Below are 6664 nucleotides of genomic sequence, written 5' to 3' on the forward strand. Positions count from 1 at the left end.
AAGGGACGCCTCACCCTCAAAAAAAAAGAAAAGAAAAGGGACGCCTCCTCAAGCGACCCCACCTCGCGCTCCCGATGCTGCGCTGACACCTCCTCCCCTTCTCTCACGGCCTCTACAAGCATCCGCAAATCTTCCCTCTCCCATAATCTCCTGTTTTGCCTCTCAATCACGAATCAGGATCCATGGAGGTTTCCGACAAGTGCTACTCGATCTGCTATACGGCAGCGGCCGGGACCGCCGGCCGTGGGTCTGCGTCTCGCTGCTCATCCTCGGGAGGGAACTCGGTGTTGGCGAGGTTCCATGGAGTGCCAAGCGGGGACGAGCATGACCTTCTATTCCCCGGCTCTTCACCGACCCCAGGAAGATCGATGATGGGGATCGAAGCGCCGGTGCTCCAATCCGGTGGAGGGGTGGGGGCGGAGGTGCAGGCCCAAAACACTACCCAGAAGGAGGCGCCCCGGATGAGCAACACACGTCGTGGAGGACGCGCTCTCGGTCGCCGGCGGTTTCCTTCTGTCGACGGCGATGGGTTGCCTCTTCTTCTCCGTTCGTGTGGTAAGGTTTGTTCTTCTTCCATCATGTTCCTTCTTTTGTCTCGTCACAAGCACATGCCACGGAGGCTAAACTCTTTTGGCAACCGATTGAAAAATCTGCTGGAGGAGAGCTTCATTAGATCTGCCTACTCCTGTATTTTCAGTTACATGTGTGACTCGAAAAAATACACTATATGTTACTATGCTATATATATTCCTTAAGTTATGTATAGAACCTCTACCTATATACTTGGATCACCGGATTGTTCAATTCTTTTTATGCAACAAAACTACAGAATTAGTACTTATCATTGCAGTGTCGTGTTCTGTGTATACCAATATCTCTACCACTATAATACACCAGTCTTGAATTTGGGTTCACCACCCCACTTGTTTTTTAGTCCGCTTGGGTACTGATCACCTGAACTAATAATTAACTAATAGCCAAGATACAGTGCAGAGAGTAAACTTGCCGGGTGATACATGAGAGCATTTATATAATGGTTGGTTCTATCAAGTTTTTTACCGATTTATACTGAATTAAAGTTGTTGATATGGCGATAGGGTCTCCAGTGTACATGATTATTGATTAAATTTCTATATAAACTTCTTCTTCCAATTTGTTCAATTGTAAGACTAGTGATGTAACAATGAACGTTAATTGTATTGTTCTGCTCTTGGTTAGTACAAGAAATGCTTGAGTTGTCAATCAGGAAGAACTTCAATTCTTCAAGCAAGAACTCTAGACTGGGCTTTCAAATAAGTTGGACTGTAGATAATGTCCATATTTGTGATCATTGATGCTTGTGCTTTCTTCTTCATGTTCTGGTGAGGAAGAAGGGAAAACGCTGGAGCCAATAGATGTTTAGTGGGGCTATGTTCTGAATTGACAAAGCTAAAGGAAGCACATGCCATCTATCTCTCATATTGGTTATTTGGATCCTGAGAAATCACCATGCCTAGCTTAAATTTATTGACACTAGCTTGTTCTGATAAAAAAAATCAATGCAGGGAAGGAAACAGAATATGGGGATTGCAACTATAGAATGGTGATTCTCTGTTTTCGAGTCGCTCGACTAGTCGTCGACTAGTCGATGAGTCACACTGGCAGGGTCGACTCAGCCTAGCGACTCGACTCATGGTATGAGTCGAGCGACTCGAGCGACTAGTCACGACTCGTCGTGTTTTCTGGGTCGAACGACTCAATTTTTTTTCTCTAATCTTGCTTGCTGGAAACCTAGATCGAAGCAGTTCCCCCTCCCCCCTGACCCAACCCTTTCCTTGGCAACCGCCACCGCCCATGGTTGCTGGCTTGCTGCTCCTCCCCTCCTCCCCTGGTTGCTGCTGCATATCTGCTCCGTCCCTCCTCTGGTTGCTGCTGCTGGTGGTCTGCTCCTCCCCTCCTTCCATGGTTGCTGCTGCTGCTGGTCTGCTCCTCCCCTGAGCTACCAAGCAGAAGCACTAGAGGTCTAGAGCAGATCAGAGCAAAAGGAAAAGGGATGATACAGGATAGTGCTTCTGTATGGTAATTTTATTGTACCTACTGCCTACTGCATAACTCACGTCAACTCGTCGCATGTCGACTCGTCGACCATGAGTCTAGACTAGTCACGATTAGTCTAGAGTCGCCGCCCCTGAGCGACTCGTCGACTCATCGACTCAAAAACCAGGTGATTAGATATTCTTGATAGAGAGGCATAGATTTCTAATGTCAGTCTTAGATAGAGTTCACATATAGCTGCAGTTTTTGCGACTACGGAATTGTGATTGGATATTCTTGAGTATTCAGTTCTTCAGTACTGTTAATTGAACATACACCGGAAGTCAAATTTCCAGGTATGTACTAACCTTCCAGTAATCAGGGGTATCATAGGTTATGTATTAATACCTATTGGAAACTCCTATCTTACTGATGACTCTCCCTTGTAGGTAAATCTGATCAAGACTACTAGATGATCCAAATGGAGGATTACTTCACTTTCAGACCCACTTTGTAATTGTACATCATTGTCTTACCACAGAAGTTCAGATGGACATAGTATCCAGGATACCAACCATTTGGAACTCCTCTCTACAAAAAAGGGTTAAGGGGATTGGTAACTGGAGTTCAGAGCATAAAATTATTCTAATTGCCATGCCTACAGTATTGTATACACAGATTTGAGAGAGGAATAGGTACCACTTTTTCCTCAACATTTAGTTATCCATACAAGCAGTAATGCCTATGCTAAGTTGTTATTTTCTTATACATGATTTTTTTATCATAGTGGATAGATGAGCAATGGACCATTAAAGTTGCTTTCCATGGTTCTCTTAGGGACCATTGCAAAAGGTGTTTTTGTTTGGATAAAGGTCATCGAGCTAAGGTAAGCTCTCCATAGACTGGAACATTATCATGTCCTCGCCGGCGAGGAAGCCAGGTGACCTTCTCATCCAATGCCTTTCCCTCCTTATCCCTTTCTCCTATCGTAGTTCCCTCTCAATGCGTTAGTTTCTTTCGTCGTCGCTAGGTTCCCATGGCACTCTGCCACGCTCGCTTCAGTAGCTCATTGATTAAGAGGTACGAGTGGGTGGCCAGCTGCAATGTCTAGATGGAAGACCTCTCCTGTTCAGATTTATTTTGGGTTCTTGATTCCTTTCTCCCAATGGTTATATGTAATTAGTACAACATTAGGAAAAAAATTATACCATGTTTGTGGCTGGATGCATTGAGTTGTTGGAATTGTTGTATTAGAAGTGCACTTTTGATTGCCTTACCAATGGTCCAAAATAATTGCACAACCCGTGAAATTGACCGTGGTTTTAATGTACTTTTGTTACAATAGAGTTTTTTTTAGGAGCAAAGGACAGTGGGAGAGATCTCCCACTGACTTGTAACTATAAAAAGAAGGACGTCAGTTACATTTACAATATACTAGAGTATATTTCATTATTTCCCAGTTTGGACATACTTCTATTGATTTGCTTCTCATAAATATTATCATGCATGTATCAGCTGGTGATTGTGTGATAGTGGCGTGCTCTCATAAATATTATGTGTTTCCAGGAAGATGAATCCTTTCCGAATAGGGACTAGGTTGGTTACTTCTTTTGTAATTATATGTTTCAGTGATAGCTGCTTGATTAAATGGTTCCATCTGTTTCTTATTCTTGTCATCTAACGTAGATAAATAGATTATATGCTTTTGTGCTGAATTACGTGGAAGGTCGAGACGACCGCACATACGTATTTTTTTATGTTTATTACCGCATGGATGCCTACTGACCCTAAATATTTTTGTTTAAAATGTTTTCCTATGAAGTTTCTATACAATATAAGAAAGTTGGTCTCAACTATTTGAGGTCATATTCTATTTTAAAGATTACTCATATAGTTTCATAGCTGATTCAGTTGCATTCGTTGAGAACAAGTGTTTGTATCAATCTTGTTTTTCAGGTTACTCGTATTACATATTGATGGATTTCTTGCAGGCTTGTATGCCAGATTTTATTTCAACTGTATGTAATCTTTTCTTTGACAAGAGGGTATGTATTCTGGACAAATTCTGTAATTATATGTTTCCAGTGATAGCTGTTAGATTAAATGATTGGTCCTATCCATGTGTAATCATGTATTATTTGTGATGAGACTTGTATTTTTAGTCTGTATAATTTTGTAATGGATTGAACATATTCCTGTAATTTTGAACTGTGGAACACATAGAAGTTAGTTAATTTTGGTAGTATTTGTGGCTTGTTGTGCTCACCCTAGAGGCATCGCAGAAGCTTTCCCATGTTTCTGAACTGATGTCATCCTTGCTACGACAATTCTTGATCTTGGGCCACACCAGATTCATACGCTTTGTGAATCGGTATGTTGAATAAATCGAGTCGCTCAGGACGGCCACATGATTCAAGCTGAATCTGATATCATTTGTGCCTTCGTGCTCACTGTTCAGGTGGGTCATATAATTGAAGTTGAATCTGATAATACCAAGAGTCTAAGAGGGACGAATACCTGAAGAGATTGATGAGCCTTCCTAATCAGGTTCCCTTCTAGCATGCATTTTTACCTTCTTTATCATTTCTCTTAAGGATAGTCTTTACAAGGTTATCTTGTGATCAGTTTGATTTGAAAAAAATGGGCTGAAATAATTCGACAGGCGGGCCAAAGCATTGATATCCTGAAGAACCACAATGTTATCAGATCTCTTCTTAACATTTTGCAGGTAATAATCGAGCCTGTATTTGAATCTTGTGGCCTTACAAGCCTAAATGGCAATGTTGTTAGTTGTTTATTGTTGTGAAGTTCTTTACTTAATTTATAAATTCACTATAAGATTGTGGTTTTCTACTTAAAGAAATGATATTTGTTAGATGACCAAACTCACTTGCATGTCATTCCTTAAGAAGATCAGTCTCCCAAATGCTTTAGTTAGTTGCTAGCCAAGGCAAAAAAATTTATGTAATCTGCCCCGTGAGAGGGTGTGGTCTTTGTCAAGGAGTACACTACGATGCCGAACCGACGATGATGAAGGCGAGCGTCGGCTCAGTGCGGGGTAGTGGAGAGCGGTGACAGTAATAAGAGTTGTCTGTAATGCATTTTCCATGCCATCTGGTTGTATCTCCGTATGTCTTCTTTCCTGTGCTATAAATACAAGCAAATGTGCTACACTACCTTTGGACCAACTGTAATGGGTGGTCCTCATTATCTATATATTCAGTTTAAGTTTATCTGAACTTGCAATTTCTCTGTTGCAACACATGCCTAGTGTCCTCATGTGCACTAAGTACGAGATGCTTCCTTTCCTAACAAATATCAATCAGTTATGAACATCAGCTCATATAATTTGATTATTTTTGGAGACCTATCCATGTAACTCACTGATGCATGTAACTAGCATATTTATCTGCTAAGCCTCCTAGAAATGTTCATGTCACAATATGGAACAAACAAGCAAGCTGAATGGGCAGCAACAAATGAGGCACCGCACCATCACGCCTCAAGCGGCGCCACCAGGTGGCGCCCCAACCACTAGTGCCCATAAAGAGACACGGTGTGGTTTTAGGGCTAGATGCAGACACGGTGTGGTTTTAGGGCTAGATGCGCGTGGTGAAGTTGCGGAAAATCTGTCTGATAAAGCTCACGAGGAGACTTACCCCAACCGTACCAGCTGGTCTCGAAATCGCGACACGTGCATCCTATTTCCTCTTCTCTCCTTCACAAAGCAAAAACATGTGCATGCACGACACTTGCACTTACCCTAAGCTCTTCCAACTAACCGCAAGTTTAGCTTGCAAACCACGGCGCCATGATGCAATAGACCCAAGAAAAGAAGCACCACACTACCAGAAAAGAACACATACTCTCTTCGGCCTTTAAAAAGTATACTTTCAATTTTATTGAAGGGTCATACTATCTTAAAATTTAACCGAGTTTGTGTAAAAATATATAAATAATTGGAAAACCAAATAGGTATATGATGCAGATATATTTTATTTGAATCGAATGCTACTAACTTCATGGCATAAATGTTGATGTATTATATTGTATAAATACGATCAAACATGAAAATGTTTGACTTTTCAACGGAGTTGGAAGTACACTCTTCAAAGGACGGATGGAGTACAACGACTCCAAATCCTCCCCTAATAACCTTTACTAGATTGGGATCGCGCCCTGGCGTAAGGGTGCCGGTCCCAACGTTTTGATAAAGCTGGTAATGCTAAGTTAGTAAAAATCCAGATTTAACAAAATGAAGAAGAAACATTCAATTGTTATAGAAGCAATACATAGTGGTATCGGCATGATATTGTAAGGCAGAATCGATTTCAGTGTGTTCTGCCACAGCCTACGAATAATACTATAATTTCCAAAAGGTTTGTATCGACAATAACTCTTAGGACCAAGAAGTACAAATGGCATACATCACCATGTTTGCATGGTTATACCAGCAGCAAACTACATGTAACGAATTTTTATTTGAAAAATCAAGAAAGAAATTATCAAAAGCCAATGTAGAAACAAAATGTGGTATTTCTCATGCAGCCAACAGAAATAGATCAAGACGGGCTAAAGTCTATGTCGAGAATCTTTAACTTCCCTTTGCCAAGAATTGAGCAAGCTCCTCCGCACATGGAATTCTCTAAAT

At 41.3% G+C, this 6664-nt stretch overlaps 1 long non-coding RNA gene across 3 annotated transcripts; it reads left to right on the forward strand.

The window, feature by feature from the left end:
- The first annotated feature begins 34 nt into the window (after positions 1-34).
- On the forward strand, positions 35-5487 carry LOC123188764 (uncharacterized). Of its 3 annotated transcripts, XR_006495192.1 has the most exons (4): positions 35-2708; positions 2801-4384; positions 4472-4560; positions 4639-5485. It is a non-coding gene; the product is annotated as an uncharacterized lncRNA (long non-coding RNA). The 3 variants fall into 3 exon arrangements; XR_006495195.1 differs by having other exon boundaries at positions 2851-4384; positions 4472-5487; XR_006495191.1 differs by having other exon boundaries at positions 36-2708; positions 4472-5484.
- Positions 5488-6664: the final 1177 nt, after the last annotated feature.

The sequence above is a fragment of the Triticum aestivum genome, chromosome 1A (assembly GCF_018294505.1).
Source record: "Triticum aestivum cultivar Chinese Spring chromosome 1A, IWGSC CS RefSeq v2.1, whole genome shotgun sequence".
NCBI classification, from domain to species: Eukaryota; Viridiplantae; Streptophyta; class Magnoliopsida; order Poales; family Poaceae; genus Triticum; species Triticum aestivum.